The 23,501-nt window shown below is 42.3% G+C and overlaps 1 protein-coding gene across 3 annotated transcripts in view; it reads left to right on the top strand.

Moving 5' to 3' along the window:
* CDH20 (cadherin 20) overlaps positions 1-23,501 on the top strand; it is an 813,890-nt gene that overhangs the window by 538,701 nt on the left and 251,688 nt on the right. The window contains exon 1 of one of the 3 annotated variants that reach the window (XM_073678648.1): positions 940-958. The exons of the other annotated variants lie outside the window; for them this stretch is intronic. The gene's annotated coding sequence lies outside the window, so the exon portion shown is untranslated. Of the gene's footprint in view, positions 1-939; positions 959-23,501 lie in introns of those variants that run through there. 3 annotated transcript variants of the gene reach the window in all.

The raw sequence follows: 23,501 nt of genomic DNA on the forward strand, positions 1-23,501 counted from the left end.
CCGGCGGCTCTCTGAACCCAAGCATCACAGCTTCATGTATTTCTATGCAACTGTCATGCTTGGGTTGGGAGAGCTGCCGGTAAGTCCGTACACTGCTATTCGGTCTCGGTCCGATTTATATGGCCATCTGACTGCGCCTTAATGGTTTACTAAAATTTGTATTGCAGATAATTCCTTTAAGTACATCAGCAAACTAAGTCGTAGCTAAACCTGATTTTTACTTAAATATTGTGAAAACAGATTTACATTTAAATAGTGTAAAGGAAACCAGCTATTTCATTGTAATACTCAGTTTGATTTGTTTTTAAGTAGCGCAAAATGTATTTAGCAGTTAATTTTCCTATTAAACAACATCAATTTTCTTTTTTAATCTTTGCTGCGAATGAGGAAACAGAACGGAAAGCTTTCTTTCTTTAAAAATTTTAAAAAAATCTCATTATCTGAAAGCAACTTCTGATGAGTGCAGGGTACAGGCATTGACGAGCGTAGGGTAAATTTAACAAATGCTACATATTTTGCTTAAGGGGGTTGATAAAAGCAGAAGTAACTGGTATGTGATGTTCGAAGCAGAAACCAAATTCCCTGTGGGTACCAGAGAGCTGTAGTTGACATATACTAAAAAATATTAAAAAAACAGAGAAATATTCCAAATATATAAGAATGCTTGCAGTGCTGGTGCTTATACAGCTTGACAAGATACCTGAAAGTCAAAATAATAATGCAAACATTGCTAGAATGGTCAGAACAGACAAATCATTGTGAAAAAAAACAATAGATGTCATGGGTATGTATGCCACTTCCTGTTCATCTTACCAGTTTACTTTTAGTAATTATACTTTTGCTCTCCAACATGGGTGGATTAAAGGTGACAATAGGTACCAGGCTGTTCAAACTGGCACCTGGAGCGAGTAATGTGAAAGGTCAAGAGACAAACACACAGGAAGACATCAAAAGGATGGTAAAAAAGTGTCTCATGTAGTACACGTTGCATTTTTCCTTTTGTACTGCCCAAACCTACTTAATTTGAGTCACAAATAGTATATTTCACCCTGCTTATCACTCACCAAAATCAATACATAACACAGCTAAAACAAATATAAACCACAGAGACATCAGTCACAATTTGAAATGAGGGATGATGCTATCTATTAACTGAGAACCCTATGTAACAATGCACAGCGCTATATGTAATAAGGGAGGGCACTGTATGGAAACAGTCAATTACTACAGTACATAATAAGGGTGGACTTTGTATGTAATAAGAGTTGACATTATACATAACAAGGGATGATGTTAGGTAATAATGCACACCGCTATATATAAGACAATATGCTATGTAATAAGGGATAGCACATTGCATAATACAGGAGAAAACTATTTTCAAAGGAGTGACCTATCCACATTAAGGGATGAAATTAAAAGAGAAAGGAATGGATGGCACTATACATAACAAGGGAGGACCCAACAAAATAAGATGTGGCGATGTACATATGATATACATAAACTGGAAGTTAAAAACATGCTCAAATTTTGTAACAGGGAAAAAAATAAAGATAAAAAAGGTATAATAAAGTAGCTTATGGAAAATACATCACACCACTGGGTGGCCACTCATAGACACATATATATTGTAGAGCATTTCTTCAACCCGTTATAATAAACATTTTGGTTTTATTGTTGTCATTTTGTTATCCATGAAAGTGGGTTACTACCTCTTTAAAGAAGCACTCCCACCAAAATTGTTATACTCTTAATATATTGCAGCCATCATATTATATAGCACTGTGTATTTTCAATTGCTCATTTTTTCCTTCTACCCAGTTCATTCTTCTGCTTTCCATTAGGTCTATGACATAATGTGATTAAAAATTGACTAGCTGAATCCTCCTAAGCTTGATGTAGAAACAGGAAGTCAATTTTCTCTGCACAAGGCATGAGTCACTGCAAAAGTTCCTTGCGGGAGAAGGGGAGCAGCTGGCTCAGGAGTTGAAGAGGAGAATGAATCATGCAGGACAAGAAGCTTCCTGTTTCTGCATAGAGCAGAGAAAAGAGATAAAAATACTGTGTAGAAAGTCTAAATAAGCAATTGTAAGTACACAGTGCTAAATAATATGATTGCAATATATTAACCAATTCAGCCCCCAAGCCTGTTTTCACCTTCATGACCAGGCCAAATTTCACAATTCTGTCCCCTGAGATTGTTTTTTCATGACATATTGCACTTTATGATGGTGGTAAATTTTGTTCAATATGACTTTATATGACTTGTTCGATAAAACCAAAATTTGGCGAAAATTTTTAAAATTTTGCAATTTTAAAACTTTTAATTTTTATGCCCTTAAATCAGAGTTATGTCACACAAAATAGTTAATAAATTTCCCACATGTCTACTTTACATCAGCACAAGTTTTGAAACAATTTTTTGGGTTAGGAAGTTAGAAGGGTTAAAAGTTGACCAGTGATTTCTCATTTTTCCAACAAAATTTACAAAACCATATTTTTTTAGGGACCACATCACAATTGAAGTGATTTTGAGGGGTTTATATGACAGAAAATACTCAAAAAGTGACACCATTCTAAAATCTGCACCCCTCAAGGTGCTCAAAGCCACATTCAAGAAGTTTATTAACCCTTCAGGTGCTTCACAGGAATTAATGGAATGGGGAAAATAAAAAATAAATATTTAAATTTTTCACAAAAATGTTACTTTAGACTCAATTTTTTTTTTCTTTCACAAGGGTAAAAGGAGAAAAAGGACCCCAAAATTTGTTGTGCAATTTCTCCTGAGCACGCAGATACCCCATATGTGGGGGAAACCCCTGTTTATTCACTAAACAGCGGAAAACATTACAAGTGACACCATTCTGGAAACTAGATACCTCAGGGAAATTATCTAGATTTGTGGTGAGCATCTTCAACCCCCAAGTGCTTCACAGAAGTTTATAATGTTGAGTTGTGAAGATAAAAAAAACATACTTCTCCCACAAAAATAATTTTTAGCCCCAAATTTTGCATTTTCATAAGGGTATAACAGGAGAAATTGCACCATACAATTTGTTGCTCAATTTCTCCATGCCGATACTGTTGGGGAAAAGTACTGTTTGGGTGCACAGCAGGGCTCGAAAGGGAAGGAGCGCCATTTGACTTTTTGAATGTAAAATTTGCTGGAACAATTAGCAGATGCCATGTCGCGTTTGAAGAGCCCCTGATGTGCCGAAACAGTGGAAACCCCCCACAAGTGACACCATTCTGGAAACTAAACCCCTCAGGGTACTTATCTAGAAGTGTGTTGTGCACCTTGAACCCCCAGGTTATTCACAGAAGGTTATAACGTTGCGCCGTAAAAATAAAGAGATAACATTTTTCCACAAAAATATATTTTTTAGCCCCAAATTTTGAATTTTCACAAGGGTAACAGGAGAAATTGCACCATACAATTTGTTGTGCAATTTCTCCTGAGTATGTTGATAGCCAATATGTAAGAGAATGAGCGCCATATTGGAATTCAAATTTTGCTGGACTGGTTTGAGGGTGCCATGTCACATTGGCAGAGCCCCTGAGGTGCCGGAACAGCAGAACCCCCCATGAGAGACCCCATTTTACACACTATACCTCTCCATGAATTCATCTAGGTGTGCAGTGATCATATTCACACCACATAATTGTATACCATTGGGCAGTAAAGAAAAAAAAAATTAAAATTTTACCTCCAATATTTTGTTTTAGTCCCAGATTTTACATTTTCACTCTGGGAAATGGGTAAAAAATGGCACTAAAATTTGTTCCACAAGTTCTGCTAAATGTAGAAATAATCCATATGTGGCTGTTCAGTACTGCTTAGACACATGGCGAGACTCGGGAGGGACGGAGCGCTATTTGCCTCCTGGAGTGCAGATTTTTCTAGAATAGTTTGCAGACTCCATATACAGAGCCCCTATGTGCAAGAAGAGCAGAATCCCCCCTCAAGTGACCCCATTTTGGAAAATATACCCTTTTGGGAATTTATGTATAGGTGTAGTGATGATTTTGATTCCATGAGTGTTTTCTAGAAACAAGCAACAATGGATGTTGCTAAGCAAAAATTGCAAACTGCCTTTGTAGTGACCAGTACATTGTAGTGACTAGAACGCTGTAGTGACCAGTATGTTGTATTGCTCAGTACGTTGTTCCCAGCTCATGCATCTGGAGAAATGCCCCTGTAAATTAGGCAGGCTCTCATCGCTACAGAAATGCCAAACATGTGGATGCTAACTGCAGTTTAGGCACACTGGGGCTCAGAAAAGAGGGGGCATTTGGATTTGGGAGCACAGAATTAGCTGGATTTCTTTTGGGAACGAGGAGCCATTTTGCTTTTCCAGAACCTTTGTGCTATCAGTATTGTGGAAGTCCCCTATATTTCCGATAACAGATGATGGACCTGAGTGGGGACATGCTTTTTTGTGCAGTTGAAGCTTTTGTTAGGATCATTTTACATATCGTTTGGGATCACATTTATCCGGCACGCTGAGCACTTACATCGGAGTTTCCATCTAAATCTGATATGGTTCAGATGAAACTCCCAAGCGATCCTTTCACTATAATCAGGCAGCAGAGTTACTCTGGACTCCATCTGGTCCCTGTTCAGCGGTGTCCTTTTTTTCATTGATGCACAAAACTGTGGCCAACAGCACTTTTTTTCACGCCTAAAAAGACAGATACTGCGGAATCACAAGCCAGACGGCATCCACAGTGCCTTCATCTGCCTCATTATAGGGAATCTTCCACCGAGGGTTCTGTCTGAATAATGTTATGATATATATGCCATGTTTCCTATCTATCAAAAGCTATAATTATGATAGGAAATATAGCATTAATATCTACCGCCTGGGACCTCCAAGTGCAGAGTTATCTGGTAAATGCGGGATCCCATAATTTTTGGGGGACCTAACCACATCCTGTTGACCAGCCCCAATCTGAGGTCATCCTGGGAGGTATGTGGGCGTGACTCTTAATTGATAAATATAGATTTTGAATTATAATCATTGTCAGTCCTGGAAGACAAAGTTCACTGTGGTTCTATACTGTTTTCCTAAAAGGAGTGCTTCCCTCCTCTAAGATTTGCATCATTTTCATGACACAGGTTTAGTACTTTTCTTTTGTTATCCCTTTTTATTTGATGTGATTGTATATACTGTGTTGTTTTGTCCCCTTTTGTGATACATTTTGTGTCAGAACTTGAAACCAGCAGCTCTTGTGCACCAGGCAGTAGCTCTTCCTTTTGAGCTATTCATCTAGCTGGATAGATCCTTGCTAACCAAGATACTAGTACCGGTGTTGTTCCTGATTGCCTCCACCCTGAGTTCCTGATTGGCTACAAGCTGTAATCTCCTGATGTAACACCCTACTTAAACCTGGCATTGTGAGATTATTGAGCTCCCAGCCTTTAGTCAAGCCCTCCTTTCACCTGCTGCCTTGTCCATAATTATACTGCTGCTCCCGTGTACTGACCTCTGGCTGATTGCTGACTACGCTACTTGCCGGTATTGTCTCTAGTGGTTACAATAGTACTACTCAAGCCCAGGTCAGTTTATAACATTTTGTATATTTGTCAGGCCTCTGGATTCGATCTCTTGAGTTTGTGGTTTGTGGTCGGCTTCTCTGTCTGCCAAGCCACAGGAGACACACCTTTTCTCTGGGTGATTGGGTTCAGCTTTTCTGTCTTCAGTCTGCTTAGTTTAACACAGGTGTTTTCATTTCATCCTATCATCTTTTGACTTTTGGGTGCAGCTTTATATTCTGTCTTCCTGCTGGCATTTCCTGCTGGTGATAGATTGATTTGGATGTTCTGACGTTCTGTTGATGTTTAGAGCCAGTCTGTGAGATTACAGTTAAGGATTTTCGCTTTGCTGTTTCTTTGCTAGTCTTTGCACCTATCTTCTGTTTATCATTAGGAACTTCAATAAAGAGGTTTGTTTTATCCTTTTCCAGCGCCTTATCCAGTTTCTAGCGCCCCACTGACCACTTCAATTTGCACACTATCATTAGGAAATAGGCAGTATAATTATTAACAGTGCTTGCTGTATTCTTTACTTGGTATTTCATTATTTAGTTTACTCAGATCTTTCCTTTGTTCAGCACTCTTCTTGTAGGTAATTCACACTTTGCTCTGCTATCCTGTTCTTTAGGAGGAACGTGAAACAACTCATGGGCATTTTAGGCAGTTTAGGCCAGAGTTACCATCTCCTAATCTGTGCTTATGTTTATCTCTGCACCCGCAGGCTCCACTAGCCACTGCGGAGTCAAGATGTCTAGCCTGTACAGGAACCGTCAGGGTCAGTTGCAGTTTTTAGTGTATAACCTATTTTCTTTAGTGAGTTGCTACATGGGCATAGCTATTCTAGGAGCTGTTAGGAACAATCAGGGTGGCTCGCCATCGAGTGGGGGCAGCATTGCGTTATCTTAGGGTGATAACCTCTGGGGTAAGGTAGGGACAGACCTGTGACAGAGTAGGGTTTTTACCAATCTGAACAGGGATCTGTCAGGTTCAGGTTTTTGTCCCCCTGGTTTGTTCACTACATGTGTGCTTGTGCTTGTGCAGTTCATGACAATATTTTTATAAACACTGCCTACTTTTGGGATTAAATATATAAAATGTAACAGCTTCGCTCCTTTTGCTTTGTGAACCGCACTCGTGAAGTCATACACTACCTGTCCAATTCGAATGTGAAAAAGATTGGTGGTGGCAGCTAGTTTTCCTGGATTATTGTTGAGCTTGGCAGTGACCATTCCAGAGTATGTATGTATATATATCTCTGTGGTAGGCGCTGTTTCACACAGGGATCCAGTCCATAGGTTCAAAAAAACTGGTGGTTTATTAAATGTCCATAAACCAAGCAGGAAACAAAAATATCACAGCCTCTTTCAGGTTCCAAAAAGGTATAACAGAACAAAACACAAAATAACAAGTCCATATACAGCACGGCCTCAGCCGTTTAAATGCAAATGCCTTTCTCTGCCTTCATCAAAGTCTGAGCAGCACATGCAAGCCTGCTCACCTTGCAAAACACACAGACCCACTGAGACAGGTGCAGATGTCTTAAATCAGGCCTTCCAAGACCTGGACTGGAGGTAAGTGAGCAGCTGATCCTCCCCAGCTCATTCAGCTGCTCGTAAAACCCGGCCCTATAATCCAGGCCCATTAAACGCCTCTCAGCACTATGTGTGCTGGAGCCTGCTTTTCCGAGTCCTACATCACCAAGGCTTGGCACCTTGGGGACACATACCTCCCGTCCATGAGCTGTCCGGCTGCAACCTTACAATATATATATTCCATGCATTGTAATTGGAGGTGTATATACTAATATACTATTTATTCACTTTGGGCTGAACAATATCCAGCCTAGTAATAAAAACAGCCATAGCCTCGTCCATCAGTCGCCTGTCAATTGCATAATTGTCCTGACGATTGGAGTGCTTTTCATGACAACTTGGTAACAACAGTGGGATATCTGTGGGATCCTCCGGCTGGGTTCCCTGACATATTGGTGGCAGTGGTGGGATATGTGTGATTCCACCACTGGTTCCCTGACGCTATAAATGAAATTCACCCTCCTGACACCAGTAGCACTCATGCAGCCCCAGATAAGGACACTGACATCACAATTTTTCACTGTAGGCAACAAACTTTATTCTTCTCCTTGCTTTTGCGACACTCTACAGTCTTGAAGCCATTAGTTCCAAAAACATTTATGTTCGTTTTATCACTCCAGAGGAAAGAGCCCCAGTAGTCTTCATATTTTTCAGCATGGGCCCTGGCAAATTTTAAGTGGGCTTTTTTCTGCATGGGGTTTAGGAGAGGCTTGCTTCATGGATGAAATCCATGCATTCCATGCCTCTGCAGTGTATGCCATATTGTGTAACAGGAAACACTCACCTCTGTTTGGCTTTCTACCTTTTGGCTAACTGCCGTTAATTTGCATTATGACTTTCTTCAACCCTTCTCATCAGAACATGCTCCTGTGAAATGGTTGTAGTTACATCTTTGTTAAATGTTTGCATCATTTTTACTACATTATTCTGACTGGTAAGTAAATCTTTGCTGATATTATTGTAGACCTGACCTTTCTTGTATAAAGAAATTATTTTCTTTCTCTGGTTTTGTGACATTTTTCTTTAATGTGGTGCCATTGCTGATAGCATGAATTGGGAAGGGGTTTTCTTTACGTAATGCCCTTTTAAAGTGAAATATTTACTGGACACCTGTTTAATGAATATTTAGACTTACCTGTGGTTGAATACTTGTTAAATAGAATTGGGTAATCTAAACTTTAGATTTGCTCCTAGAACTTGGGTTGGACTAAGACAAATTGGGGTGTACTCATTTTTGCAACACAGTCTTTAATGCATTTGATAGCAAAATTAATTTTTTGAGTGTGCAAAAAAACAAATCTTGTTTGCAATCAATGACCCACATTTGTTGGAGTATTTTGCAGTATGGTGTCCCATAGAAAATGTTGATTCTGAAAAGAAACTAAAGGTTTTCTGACAAATCTGTTGCAGTATACTTATTTATGCTGAACCCAAATTTATTCCCACTAACTTCCTCACCCAATTTATTACTTAATATGTTCACCCCCATCTCCTTACTCACTCTCTTCTCTCTATTTATTACCCACTATGTTCTTCCCTTATTGAATATATACTATAATTAAATGAATTGCAGCAGAGCAATTAAAAAAAAATACTCACTTCCTTGCGTTCCAATAGAGCTTCACTTTCGGAAGCAGCCTTGACCTTTGCTGTCTGGACTGCTGATTGATGCAGGCAGTACAATGACATTAATGGTACGCCTGTGCCATAGAGAAGGTGTTGAGAAGAGAGCCAATTATGGCTTTTTGCAGCACCATTGTTTTGTTCAACTTTTTCTGTGCCTTTAAGACCTAGATTTAATCATATATGTCAGTAAATGGAGCTAAAAGAAACCGTCATCAGCTCACTACTTTGCAGAGCTGCACTTATTGTGGGTCTTTGGAAATGAAGCAATTACGTTTTGGCCATGTGTCCCCCAGGAGTTTTCAGCTAAGATTGTTAGCCCAGTCTGTCCATTTAACCTACAACTGACTCTAGTTGTTGCAAACCCAGATGACCGTCTGGGCATGTTGGGTGAAGGGGGGGAGGCACAGGGCCAGTTTCAACATGCTGTGCGCCGGAAATGAGTTCTCTTTGCCCTGTATCCCCCCTTCTATAAAGGACTGAAGTGTATTGTGTGATAGAGGATTTTCTTTACTCACTGTTACATTGTCCATGGGACCGGAATCAGCTTCAAACAAGACAGGAGATCTTAGATCTGGAATAATAGGCTCACTTTTAGTGTGCAATTCTTCTACACATGGCTGCAGCATACAGATTAAGACATTACTTAATGAAGTACCCTTGGTTATGTGCCATTTCAGTGTTCGTCCTTGTCCTGTCCTGAGACCCACCACCTTCCACTTTCTCTGTGACCCAACTAAAAATAGAGGATATAGAGGCCTGCTTCTCAGTATCTCTGGTGGGCTGTAAGCCCAGGACTGTGTCGGCGTCCAGATCGAGTATCAAACGTATCTTCATTCTGTTCAGAAAACTTGCACTGATAAAACACTCACTTCTCCACTGTATCTGCTTGGTGTAACCTGTCTCACTGTCTGTTCAGCCTTCCTTCTCCACTCCACTCTTTCTTGTACAGGACCTGCAGCTGTCCTGTGCTGTAAGGGTCGTGGACCCAGAACTAGTGTGTCCGTGTCATGAACTACATCCTGACTAACTGCCTGCAACCCTGAAATTGTTTTCTATAAAACTACTCTAACCCCTCCCAACTGGTGAGCTAATTCCTGAGTTAACTGTCTAATGTCTAAGCAATGCAGTGTAAACTATATCCCTACCTATAGTATGGTTCCCCTAGTGGATAGACCTCCCGCATTCCCAGAGATGGCTCTAGGCAGAGCCTGTAGGAGAACCGGCATATAACGGCCATAGGGATAACACATAGCAAACTTTATTACACAACTTATAAAGTACCCAGTACACACATTCAACATATTATTAAACTCTGTCAACCCACTTGTTGCCACGGCGTCTTCATCAGCCCGCCACCCTCCTTCATTGGGTGTCATGGTTTTACAATAGCTTGAGAGTCAGACATGGAGGATTACTGATATGTTTCTTGATCAGAACAAACAAATTGCAAAATCTACTTTTCCTTCAAAACATAGAGCCTGATTCATCACGTGCAAATTCTTGAAATTACTTTTTTTTTCCTTCTTGTGGTGTTCGCTGATGTTGTTCCCGCCAAAATAGCAGACATGGTCCATGAATTTGGCTCAAAATCAATGCTCTTCACTTTTGTTTTTAACCAATTTTTTCAACTTTTCAGCACCAAAAGTTACAAATCCTTTAAAAAAAAGGTCACAAAAATTTGCCCAATTGAAACTTCTTCAGAAATCTTACTCCAGAAGGGGACTGGAGTGAGATGCGTGAAATAAATGCCACATTTGATAAAAGTCACATATAATGAATCTGTCTGAAACATTTAGATAAGCAAAATTGTCAGGGAAAAATGATAAAAAAAAAACTTTAAAAAGAAAGACAACTTAAAACGTGGCACAAAATGTACAGCAACTAAAGTGCAAATATTAAAGCCACTAAAAAGTAGGAAATTACTTCAGAAAACTGGAGAAACAGCAATGATGAATCAGAATCAAAGAGCTTGAGTAGATAATGAGATTATGATGGATTTTTTTCTTAAGTCTCTTACCTCAAAATGAAGATATGACAAATTTAATAAGCTGCTATGTTAAACTTTTTTATGCCTTTTAGAAAATGTGACAGTTGACTCTTCTTGAAGCCTGGCTTTATATGACTGCTTTGCTCAGCATAGACTCTGACCTCTAGCTAATGTCAGCTCACGTCTAAGGTTGTGTAATGGCTAATTTTTTGTACCTTGTTTGACCAGCTCAGCTGCCAGCAATTCCTACACTGTCCAAAATATATCAGTTCAGCTCATTTTTTAGCTCGACAAAGCAGACCAATTTTATAATGAATTTATTAACAATATATACAGTAATGCATATTTGCTGACTAAACAAATTACTTTACCTTTAAAGGAAACTTGTCATGTCCAGAAACGTTACCTGCAGATGTAAGATTAGACTGCAGGTAAATAGCATTAAAATCATGCTAGGCTACTTTAGTGGACTAGGAGCTACAGGAAAAAAATGAACTTTTATGCTCCCCGCTACTCACTATAATGTGAGCATGGCTGTAATCATTCCCCGACACTTTGACAGTCTGCTCTGCAGCATGAGTGCAGCATATGGGTGTAGAGCCGTGGAAGTTTGGTGGAAGTTGAAGAAAATGGTCCATGACAAGGCTCCAGCCTGCAAAGCTGATCTGGCAACAGCAATCAGATAAAGTTGGAGCCAGATTGATGAACAGTACTGTTTGTCACTCATTAAGTCCATGCCTCAGAGACTGCAAGCTGTTATTAAAGCCAGAGGTGGTGCAACAAAATACTAGTGATGTATTGGAGTGTTCTTTTGTGTGTTTGTTTTTCATGATTCGATAATTTTTTCCTCAGAATTGAGTGATTCCATAATTTTTTCCCTCTGCTTGGTCTGAAAAAAATTACCCTTACTGAGTGCCACATTTTTTTTCTTGATTTCTTTTAATGTTTCTTAAAGCCCTAAAGTTGCCATTTGAAATGACTTTAGTTTTGTGCCATGTCTGTGATCTGCTTTTTTTCAACAACTTTAAACAACTAAATGAACATCCTCCGAGCCCGATGATTCCATACTTTTTGCCAGGGGTTGTAGTAATGGAAGACGCTATATAATAAAGGACGCTGCCATATTAAACTAGAGAGGATGCTAAGTAGAGATGAGCGTTGTTCTACTCGAACTGTTCGCCAATCTCAAATTCGAGCAGTTTTGGGCGGTGTTCGAGCCGTTCGGCGAACACGAACGATTTGAGAAAAATTCGGCTGTTCGAGGTTATGTTCGATAACTGTTCGTGCACCAAAATCATAACTGGATTTTTTCTCAGTAATGATGAAAATTAATGTTAATACGCAGTTTGAGTGTACAGCGGGGTGGGGGGAGGGGCAGGGGATGGATCTCTGCAGGAATAATGAAGATCTCCATTTTTTTTTCTCTTTCCCGCATTTGCAGTGGGGAGGTGCAGTCTGTCAGCCTATCAGCAGCGCACACATGGAGCGAACTGCTGTTTTTCACACAAGCAAGGGCATGTGTCATTGGCAGTGTATGTCACATGTCCTTGCATTATAAGACCAAGCCATTTTCCCCGTCGCCACCATTTTCTCACTGCTGCAGCTGCGTGTTAGACGGCACCGCTGTTGCTGTGTGCGCTATACCTTGTTAATTTCAAGCCAATTTTCGCACAAATCTACAGATAGCTTGGGAGTAGGGAATAGTTGTGATTGCAGTCCTTTTAAGGACTAGGTTACAGCATTTCCTACGACTTTTATCAGGCAGGTCTGTGCTCTTAAATAGTTAGATTGTGGGAGTAAAGACTAATTGTAATTGCAGTCCTTTTCAGGACTAGGTTACATCAGTTCCTATCAGTTTTTGCCAGGCAGGTCTGTGCCAGTGCTGTGCAAGTTTTTTTCACAGCATTTGGATGAATCTAGCAAAGCTAATCCTTTTTGGCCTACTGCAGAGTGTGTTAGTCAGTGGAGTAGCCTATCTGTGTTGCAAGATATACCACCTGTGTATAGAATACCAATTTTTTTACTGCACCTAGTGAAGTAAAATCTTTTGGGCATAGCATCATTCTATTAGTCCATCTATACTGACCTCCATCAGGTTGCAAATTGAATATAATTTTTTTCTGCATCTAGCTCTGAAAAAATATTTGGGCTTCTAGCAGTGTGTGGGACTTGTTCTATTGGTCCATCTATACTGACCTCCATCAGGTTGCAAACTGAATATAATTTTTTTCTGCATCTAGCTCTGAAAAAATATTTGGCCTTCTAGCAGTGTGTGGGACTTTCTCTATTAGTCCATCTATACTGACCTCCATCAGGTTGCAAATTAAAAATAATTTTTATCTGCATCTACCTCTGAAAAAATATTTGGGCTTCTAGCTGTGTGTGGGACTTGTTCTATTAGTCCATCTATACTGACCTCCATCAGGTTGCAAACTGAATATAATTTTTTTCTGCATCTAGCTCTGAAAAAATATTTGGCCTTCTAGCAGTGTGTGGGACTTTCTCTATTAGTCCATCTATACTGACCTCCATCAGGTTGCAAATTAAAAATAATTTTTATCTGCATCTAGCTCTGAAAAAATATTTGGCCTTCTAGCAGTGTGTGGGACTTTCTCTATTAGTCCATCTATACTGACCTCCATCAGGTTGCAAATTAAAAATAATTTTTATCTGCATCTAGCTCTGAAAAAATATTTGGCCTTCTAGCAGTGTGTGGGACTTTCTCTATTAGTCCATCTATACTGACCTCCATCAGGTTGCAAATTAAAAATAATTTTTATCTGCATCTACCTCTGAAAAAATATTTGGGCTTCTAGCTGTGTGTGGGACTTGTTCTATTAGTCCATCTATACTGACCTCCATCAGGTTGCAAACTGAATATAATTTTTTTCTGCATCTAGCTCTGAAAAAATATTTGGCCTTCTAGCAGTGTGTGGGACTTTCTCTATTAGTCCATCTATACTGACCTCCATCAGGTTGCAAATTAAAAATAATTTTTTTTCTGCATCTACCTCTGAAATAATATTGGGCTTCTAGCTGTGTGTGGGACTTGTTCTATTAATCCATCTATACAGACCTCCATCAGGTTGCAAACTGAATATAATTTTTTTCTGCATCTACCTCTGAAAAAATATTTGGGCTTCTAGCTGTGTGTGGGACTTGTTCTATTAGTCCATCTATACTGACCTCCATCAGGTTGCAAACTGAATATTGTTATGTTCTGCTACCAGAGCTAAGGAAAGAGAGGAGATCTGTCCCTACGATAGAACTCAGCTTAATCCCTACGATTTAACAGGGGACCTGATCCTGCGATCAGACCTGCTAAAGTCCTAAGCTAGTCTGTACGGAGACCTATAGATGTGGGGAAGGAATCCCTACAAGTACTAAGGACTGGGAGGAATATGGGACACCTCCTAACAGAAATAGTAGCAGACAGACGAACAAACAAAATATATAGAACATAGAGGTCAGTAGACCAAGCAAACTAACAGAGCAAGACACAGAGCACAGGCTCGCTAGAAAGTAGATATACAATGAAGTCCAGCAAAGCCAGAAGGGCGGAGCAGGATTAAATAGGCCAACAAGGTCATGTGACCAGCAAAGGAAAAAAGACCTAAGAGCAAGGTTCTAACAGTACCCCCCCTTCTAAGAGGATCCTCCGGATCCCCTAGGACCAGGCTTATCAGGAAATCTCCTGTGAAACGCTCTGATAAGTCTGGACGCGGAAACATCATCCGACCTCACCCAAGAGTTATCCTCGGGACCGAAACCTTTCCAGGCCACAAGATACTGCAAACTATCTCTATACCGTCTAGAGTTAAGGATGCGAGAAATTTCATATTCCCCATCCTCCACCACCGGAGGAACAGAGGCAGAGGCGTCACAATCCGATACAACAGCTTTTTTCAACAGAGAGACATGAAATACCGGATTAATTCTCCAGGAGGTAGGAACCTCCAACCTAACAGCAGATTGGTTGACAACCTGAAGCACCTTAAAGGGCCCTACAAACTTGGGACCCAATTTCTTTGAAGGAATCCTCAACCGCAGATTCCTAGAGGACAACCAAACCATGTCACCAACAGCGAACAAAACCTCCTGTCGTTTCCTATCAAAGTAGTCTTTAGATTTTCTGTTGGCCTCCTGAAGATTACCACGCACATCCGTCCAAACTCTCTCCAAATCACCGGAAAAATTCTCCTCCTCAGGCACGGCAGATCCCAACTTGGAGAACGACCCAAACGACGGATGTCTCCCAGAACAACAAAAAAAAGGCGAACAACCAGCAGAAGAAGATGTATGATTGTTCAGAGCAAATTCAGCAAGTGGCAGAAACTCAGACCACCCCTCTTGATTGTCTGCCACAAAACAACGCAAGAACTGCTCAACATCCTGGTTTTTCCTTTCTGTCTGGCCATTAGATTCAGGATGATATCCGGACGAGAACGACAAATGAATTCCCAACCTATCACAAAAGGCACGCCAAAAACGAGCCACGAACTGAGGACCCCTATCAGAAACAATGTCAGTAGGAACGCCATGAAGTCTGACAATTTCCTTGACAAAGGCCTTAGCGAGAGTTTTAGCGCAGGGCAGTTTGACGAAAGGAACCAAGTGACACATCTTGCTAAAACGGTCCACGACCACCCAGATGACAGTAAAACCCTCAGAGGGGGGAAGGTCAGTTATAAAGTCCATAGCCAAATGTGTCCAAGGAGCACTGGGAACCTCCAAAGGACAAAGCAACCCCGCAGCAGGAGTATGTGAGGACTTAGATCTAGCACATATAGTACATTGACGCACCCACTTAATGACTTCCTTCTGCCATCCAGGCCACCAAAAACTGCGACCCACCAGTCTCTTGGTCTCAGAGATTCCGGGATGACCTGCCAACCGAGATTCGTGACACTCAACAAACAAATCTCTCCTAAAGGTCCCAGGCACAAACAACCTCCCATGAGGAGTGTTAGAAGGGGCATTCTCCTGTGCTTTAAGAATCTCATTTTCCAAAACGGAGTCCAAAGCAGCTATCACAACACCTTCTTGTAAAATGTTCTCCTCTTTCTCAGCACCGACTATGGGAGAAAAACTGCGAGACAAGGCATCCGCCTTAACATTCTTAGTACCAGGGATGTAAGTAACGGAGAAATTAAACCGCGAGAAAAACAGTGCCAACCTAGCCTGACGGGCATTCAGGCGCTTGGCAGCATCAAGATATATCAGATTTTTATGATCCGCAAGAACCTGAACGGGAAATTCCGCACCTTCCAAGAAGTGGCGCCAGTGTTCAAATGCGAGTTTAATAGCCAATAATTCCCGATTACCAATATCGTAATTCAGTTCAGTCTCCGAAAATTTTTTTGAAAAAAAGGCACAGGGATGTAATCCATCCCCGTTATCCTGAGACAATACTGCGCCAACCCCCACAGAGGAAGCATCAACCTCAACCAAAAACGGCCTAGTAACATCAGGCTGCATAAGGATGGGAGCAGAGGTGAACCTCTCCTTGAGATACACAAAAGCTTCAATGGCCTCAGAAGACCACTGAACCGCATCAGCACCTTTCCTGGTGAGATCAGTCAGAGGTTTGACAATACTAGAAAAATTTTTTATGAATTTTCTGTAGTAATTGGCGAAACCCAAAAACCTCTGTATCGATTTCAAACCAATAGGCCTAGGCCATTCCTGCACAGCCTGAACCTTAACCGGATCCATCTCAAAACCTTTGCTGGAGATAATGTAGCCCAAAAAACTAATTCTCTGTACAGCGAACTCACATTTCTCCAGCTTAGCAAAAAGCGAATTGTCCATTAATAACTGTAATACCTCACGCACGCTCCGCCAATGAGACTGCAGATCTGGCGAATAAATCAAAATGTCATCCAAATACACAACCACATTTTTACCGATCAAAGGTCTAAGGATGTCATTAATCAGATTCTGAAAAAATGCAGGAGCATTAGTAAGACCAAAAGGCATAACCAGATTCTCAAAATGACCCACAGGAGTGTTAAAAGCAGTCTTCCATTCATCACCCTCCTTCATGCGCAACAGATTGTATGCCCCCTTAAGGTCAATTTTAGAGAACCACTTGGCCCCCATTAACTGGTTAAACAGATCAGGAATCAATGGCAGTGGGTAAGGATTGCGTACAGTAATTTTGTTAATCTCACGAAAATCCAGACAAGGACGTAAACCGCCGTCCTTTTTTTTTACAAAAAAAAATCCAACCGCCACAGGAGACTTAGAGGGCCTAATGTGACCGGCGGCCAAACTTGTCTGTATGTATTCCTCCAAAGCCTTCCTCTCAGGAATAGTAAGGTTAAATAAACGACTTTTAGGAAGAGTCGCTCCAGGGACAAATTCAATAGAACAATCATAGTCTCTATGGGGAGGCAAAACCTGCGATTCCTTCTCAGAAAAAACTCTCCAAAAATCCTGAATAGGAACAGGCAATTCTCCCCTATCCAAAGCTGCAATACGCCCGTTACAACACTTGTCATAACATTTATGGCTCCAGGATTTAATTTCACTGGTAGACCAATCCAGTACAGGATTGTGAAATTTTAACCAGGGCAATCCCAATATTACTGGAGAAGGCAAGTTATTCAACACTACCAAATCCAATTTCTCATGGTGAACACCATTAATAGTGAGAGGAAATTCACAGACCTTGAGAGTAATATTCTTCAAAGGGGAACCATCCACAGAAACCACAGCAATGGGGGATTATAAAGGTTCAGGTTTTAAATTGAGTCTTTCCACGAATCCCCCATCAATTACATTCAGAGTAGACCCGCAATCAACAAACACCCGAAATTCCATTAATTTTTTCTGAGCAATCGTGGAAGCAGCTAAAAATATACCCTTGGAATTTAAACAGGCAATACGGGCGTGACTGACCATTTTTTTTTCTTTCTTCATACGAAGCTCACAGCCTTTAATCAAATGACCAGATTTTCCGCAATAGAAACACAAGCCTTCAGAAAATCGACGATCTTTTTCTTGACAGCGAGGTGCCACCGATCCAATCTCCATCGGTTCACCACTGTTAGTACACACATTCTCATAACCAGAAACTGACATAGCAGAGGATTTGCTCTCATTAACCCTTGCACGCAGTCTTCTATCCACCCGTATAGCTAATTGCATAGCCTGTTGCAAATCTTCAGGTGTAGGATAAGCAATTAGCAGGTCTTTAACCCTTTCACTGAGCCCAGCAAGAAATAGACTTTTCAGAGCAGAATCGTTCCACCCTGTTTGAGTAGACCAACGACGGAAATGAGTACAATATTTTTCCACATTACCTGATCCTTGTTTTAAACGTCTCAACTCAGTCTCAGCTGATGCGACATGGTCAGGATCATCATATAATAGTCCCAAAGCAGAAAAAAAACTATCCACTGATCTGAAGCATGAATCACTAGGTTGCAAAGAAAAGGCCCACTCCTGAGGCTCTTTGCGCAAAAGTGACATTATGAACCCTACGCGCTGGGATTCATCCCCAGAGGACTTAGGTCTCAAACGAAAATACAATAAGCAAGCATTTTTAAATGAAAAAAATTCTCGGTGTTCACCAAAAAATAAATCCGGCAAACATACCTTAGGCTCCAAGAAATGTGCTCCAGGACAGTTACTCACGTGCTGACGGAGCTCGGCCACCTCCAGTGAGAGTCCCTGCAGGCGATGAACCAAATCCTGAACCGACACCATGATGGAACAGAAAAATCTTTCCTTAGAGAATTTGTTGGCTGGACTTACTGTTATGTTCTGCTACCAGAGCTAAGGAAAGAGAGGAGATCTGTCCCTATGATAGAACTCAGCTTAATCCCTACGATGTAACAGGGGACCTGATCCTGCGATCAGACCTGCTAAAGTCCTAAGCTAGTCTGTACGGAGACCTATAGATGTGGGGAAGGAATCCCTACAAGTACTAAGGACTGGGAGGAATATGGGACACCTCCTAACAGAAATAGTAGCAGACAGACGAACAAACAAAATATATAGAACATAGAGGTCAGTAGACCAAGCAAACTAACAGAGCAAGACACAGAGCACAGGCTAGCTAGAAAGTAGATATACAATGAAGTCCAGCAAAGCCAGAAGGGCGGAGCAGGATTAAATAGGCCAACAAGGTCATGTGAACAGCAAAGGAAAAAAGACCTAAGAGCAAGGTTCTAACAAATATAATTTTTTTCTGCATCTAGCTCTGAAAAAATATTTGGCCTTCTAGCAGTGTGTGGGATTTGTTCTATTAGTCCACCTATACTGACCTCCATCAGGTTGCAAATTCAAAATAATTTTTTGTCTGCATCTAGCTCTGAAAAAATATTTGGCCTTCTAGCAGTGTGTGGGACTTTCTCTATTAGTCCATCTATACTGACCTCCATCAGGTTGCAAACTGAATATATTTTTTTTCTGCATCTACCTCTGAAAAAATATTTGGGCTTCTAGCTGTGTGTGGGACTTGTTCTGTTAGTCCATCTATACTGACCTCCATCAGGTTGCAAATCGAATATAATTTTTTTCTCCATCTAACCCAGCCAATAGTTTTGGCCTAATACCACAGTTTGGCCACTCAGCTCTGCTCGGTTCCCATCCATTGTTTTTTTGTGCAAACAACTCCAGAGTTGTGAATTAGTTAACCACCAAAATGAGTGGAAAAAGGCCTGCTGCTGGTGGAAAGGGGAATAGGCGTGTTGGGAAGGGGAAAAAAGGTTGTGTCCGTGGGGTAGGTGTTAAAGCAACAGTAACATCTGCAGAAGAAAGACCATCTTCCAGCCAAACTAAAATGTCTACTTCTTTTAGCGGACAATGTCATAAGATCCCTTTCTTACGGCCACGCCAATCGCTACAAATTCCAGATGAGGCACAAAAACAGCAGGTGCTTCAACGGATATCAAGTGCTCCTTTAAGTGGGCTCTCCTCCACATCAACTTCAACATCACAAATACTCCAGTCCTCAAAGGTGTCACCCCAATCGCACTTGCTTCCTCACAGCTCCCAAATCTCCAGCTGCCCGTCTGAGTATGAGGTAGAACAGATGGTTGAGTCTGCAGAGCTGTTTACTCATACTATAGCCTGGGAATCAGAGGTCGACTCCAGCGCTTCTGTGAATCCAGACGAGGAAATGATCTGCACTGATGCCCAGAATCTTTATGAGTCGGATCCAGGACCAGACGCAGAAGGTTCTGACCATAATGTAGACCCTCATTCCCAAACTGTAACTCCTGTTGGTGGAGACAATGAGGAAGACGATGATGAGACTCAAATACCTGATTGGAGCGACAACTTTAGTTTTTTGTCAGGGCAGGAACAGGTTGGCTCTGAGGACGACGGGTGTGATAACGCACAGGGTGATGATGATGAGGTTGGAGATCCCACTTACTGTCAACCCACAGTCAGCCAAGAGATGAGGTCAGCAGAGGAGGTGGAGGAAGATGCTAGTGACGACGAGGTCAGGTTGCGCCTTCCTGGACAGAGACGTAGTACTGGAAGCACGTCAACAACTGCATCCTCAAACACAACTCTGCCTCTCACCACAAGTCGTGGTGGCTCTTCAGGTCGCATGGGTGCTAAGCCTTGCATAGCCTGGGCATTTTTTCAGATCGATAAAGATGACCCAACTCGTGTTATCTGTAACATTTGTCAGCAAAAGCTAAGTAGAGGCCAAAAAATACATAGTTGAGTACTTCATGCATGAACCGACACATGGACATGAAGCATAAGTTGCAGTGGGAAGCTCAGTGTGCTACAATGCTGCCTAGCCGGCCGGGCCAACCACCGTCTGCCATATCTTGTGCATCCGCGGCCTCTTCATCCTCTGTGACTGGGGGGACAGCAGTCACACCTGTTTTGGGGCGCAGACCTGCCACCTCTTTACCCGCAACAGCCAGCGTGATTGGCAGGTCATCATTTTCTTTGGAGGTGGTAACACCAGCTGGTGTTGAGCGCTGTCCGACATCGATAGCACCACCTTTGGATCAAGGCAACCTAACATGTCCGCCTGCATCTTCCTCACAGACCGGCAGTTTGCCGGGGACACCCTAATCAACCCCGTCTAAGCACAATAGCCAGCCCTCGGTCCCTCAGATGTGGACAAGTAAAAGACCATTTCCTCCTAGCCATGAGAAAGCTAAGAGGTTGAATTTCACCATCTGCAAGCTCTTGGCTACAGAAATGCTGCCTTTCCGCCTGGTGGACACAGAGGATTTTCGAGACCTTATGTCCGTCGCAGTGCCCCAGTACCAGATGCCCAGTCGGCACTACTTCTCAAAGAAAGGTGTGCCTGCGCTCCACCAGCATGTCGCACACAACATCATCGCTTCTTTGAGAAACTCTGTGTGTGACAGGGTGCATTTCACCACAGACACTTGGACGAGTAGGCATGGACAGGGGCGTTACATGTCGCTGACTGGGCACTGGGTAACTATGGTGACAGCAGGACAAGGGGCTGCTGTCCAAGTCTTGCCGTCCCCACGAGTTGTGCGTCAATCCTCTTTATGTCAAAGTTCCTCCACTGCTTCTGCCTCCTCAACCTCCTCTCGGTCTTCCACCTGCACCCAAAGCCTGTCTGGTCATGCCACAAGCTTTCTAACTGCGCAGAAGGGATCCTGCACACCTCCTTACTATGCTGGCAGTAGGGCTCAACGTCATCAGGCGATTTTTACTTTGAAATGTCTGGGAAATGTGAGTCACACAGCTGAGAAGTTGTGGTCAGCTCTGGAGAACCAATTTCATGAATGGTTGTCTCCACTGGACCTGAAACCAGGGAAGGCCGTGTGCGACAATGCTGCAAACCTGGGTGCGGCCCTTCGCCAGGGCAATGTCACACACGTGCCTTGTATGGCTCACGTGTTGAACCTGGTTGTCCAGCAATTTTTAGTCCACTATCCCAGACTAGATGGCCTTCTGCAGAGGGCACGGTCGCTGTGTGCTCACTTCCGCCATTCGCATCCCGCAGCTCAGCGACTTACATCTCTACAGAAGTCGTTGGGCCTGCCACTTCACCGGCTAAAATGCGATGTGCCTACCCGGTGGAATTCAACTCTGCACATGTTGCAGCGACTGTGGCAGCACCGACAAGCCCTGGTGCAATACGTTCTGACGTATAGCCTGGGCCAACGAGATCCAGAGGTGGGGCAAATCACGCTGGAGGAGTGGTCTCAGATCAGGGACCTATGCACCCTTCTGCACAGTTTTGAAATGGCGACGAAGATGTTTAGTGCTGACGATGCCATTATCAGCATGACTATTCCGGTGATTTACATGCTGGAGCACATGTTAAACAGAATTCGGAGTCAGGTGGTGGCACAAGAGGAGGTGGAGGAAGTAGAGGAGGAGGAGTTGTATGCGGAAGGGCTAACATCTGCAAGGTCCAGACGGTCGGCAGCACCAAGGCGGCAGGCATGTGAGGGTGGGGGAGATGGTTTTACCAGGGCGCATGGTAGCAGCCAAACTAGTGAGGAAGGTGCAGGAGCCCAGGAAGAAGTGGAGGACGAACTGATGGAAGACTCATCAGATGAGGGAGACCTTGATCACATTTCTGTTGTGCGAGGTTGGGGGGAGAGGACAGAGGAAGGAAGCATGATTGTTACCTCGCCACCAACACAACAGGGACTTGGTGCTCCTGGATGCGCAACACACATGAGTGCCTTCTTGCTGCACTACCTGCAACATGACCCTCGAATTGTGAGAATTAGAAATAATCCTGACTACTGGGTTGCCACACTGTTAGATCCCCGGTACAAAAGTAAATTTGCCGAAATTATTCCTGCCATAGAAAGGGATGCACGCATGCAGGAGTATCAGCAGAGACTGTTGCAGAATCTTACATGTGCTTTTCCACAAAACACCAGTGGTGCACGTAGTGAATCTCACAGTTCCAACTTGCCAACCGTGGGACCGTCAAGTGTTCAGCACTCAAACCGTAACAGAACCACAGTATCTGCTGGTAACATCAATTTTGCGGAATCATTTCACCACTTTTTTAGCCCATCCTTTGCAAGGCCACAGGAGACAAGAAGTCTGACACATAGTCAACGCCTAGAGACGATGGTACAGGAGTATCTCCAAGTAAACATTGAAGCCATGACTGTGTCACTGGACCCTTGCTCTTTTTGGGCTTCCAATCTGGATAAATGGCCGGAGCTAGCCACTTACGCCTTGGAGATCTTGTCATGCCCCGCAGCCAGCGTTCTATCTGAACGTGTGTTCAGCGCTGCTGGTGGTGTGCTGACAGATAAGCGCACGCAGCTCTCCACTGATAATGTAGACAGACTCACGTTCATAAAGATGAACAAATCATGGATCCGAAACGACTTTTCTACCCTGTGTCATCCTGGGGAGAGTAAAAGCTTGATGATTGGTTAAAATCACCCTACCAACCGTTTTAAGCTTTCAAATTACTAATCATGTTTATCTGTATCTTGGCTGGAAAATAATTTGGGCTTTGTAGCAGTGTGCAGCACTGATTCTATTAGGCCATCTATAATAAGCTCCACCAGATTTAAAATTACTAATCATGTTTATCTGTATCTTGGCTGGAAAATAATTTGGGCTTTGTAGCAGTGTGCAGCACTGATTCTATTAGGCCATCTATAATAAGCTCCACCAGATTTAAAATTACTAATCATGTTTATCTGTATCTTGGCTGGAAAATAATTTGGGCTTTGTAGCAGTGTGCAGCACTGATCCTATTAGTCCATCTATACTAAGCTCCACCAGATTTAAAATTAATAATAATTTTTAGCTGCATCTA

Source organism: Phyllobates terribilis, unplaced genomic scaffold, assembly GCF_046119375.1.
Source record: "Phyllobates terribilis strain yellow unplaced genomic scaffold, ASM4611937v1 Scaffold_4__5_contigs__length_816908805, whole genome shotgun sequence".
Lineage (NCBI taxonomy): Eukaryota > Metazoa > Chordata > Amphibia > Anura > Dendrobatidae > Phyllobates > Phyllobates terribilis.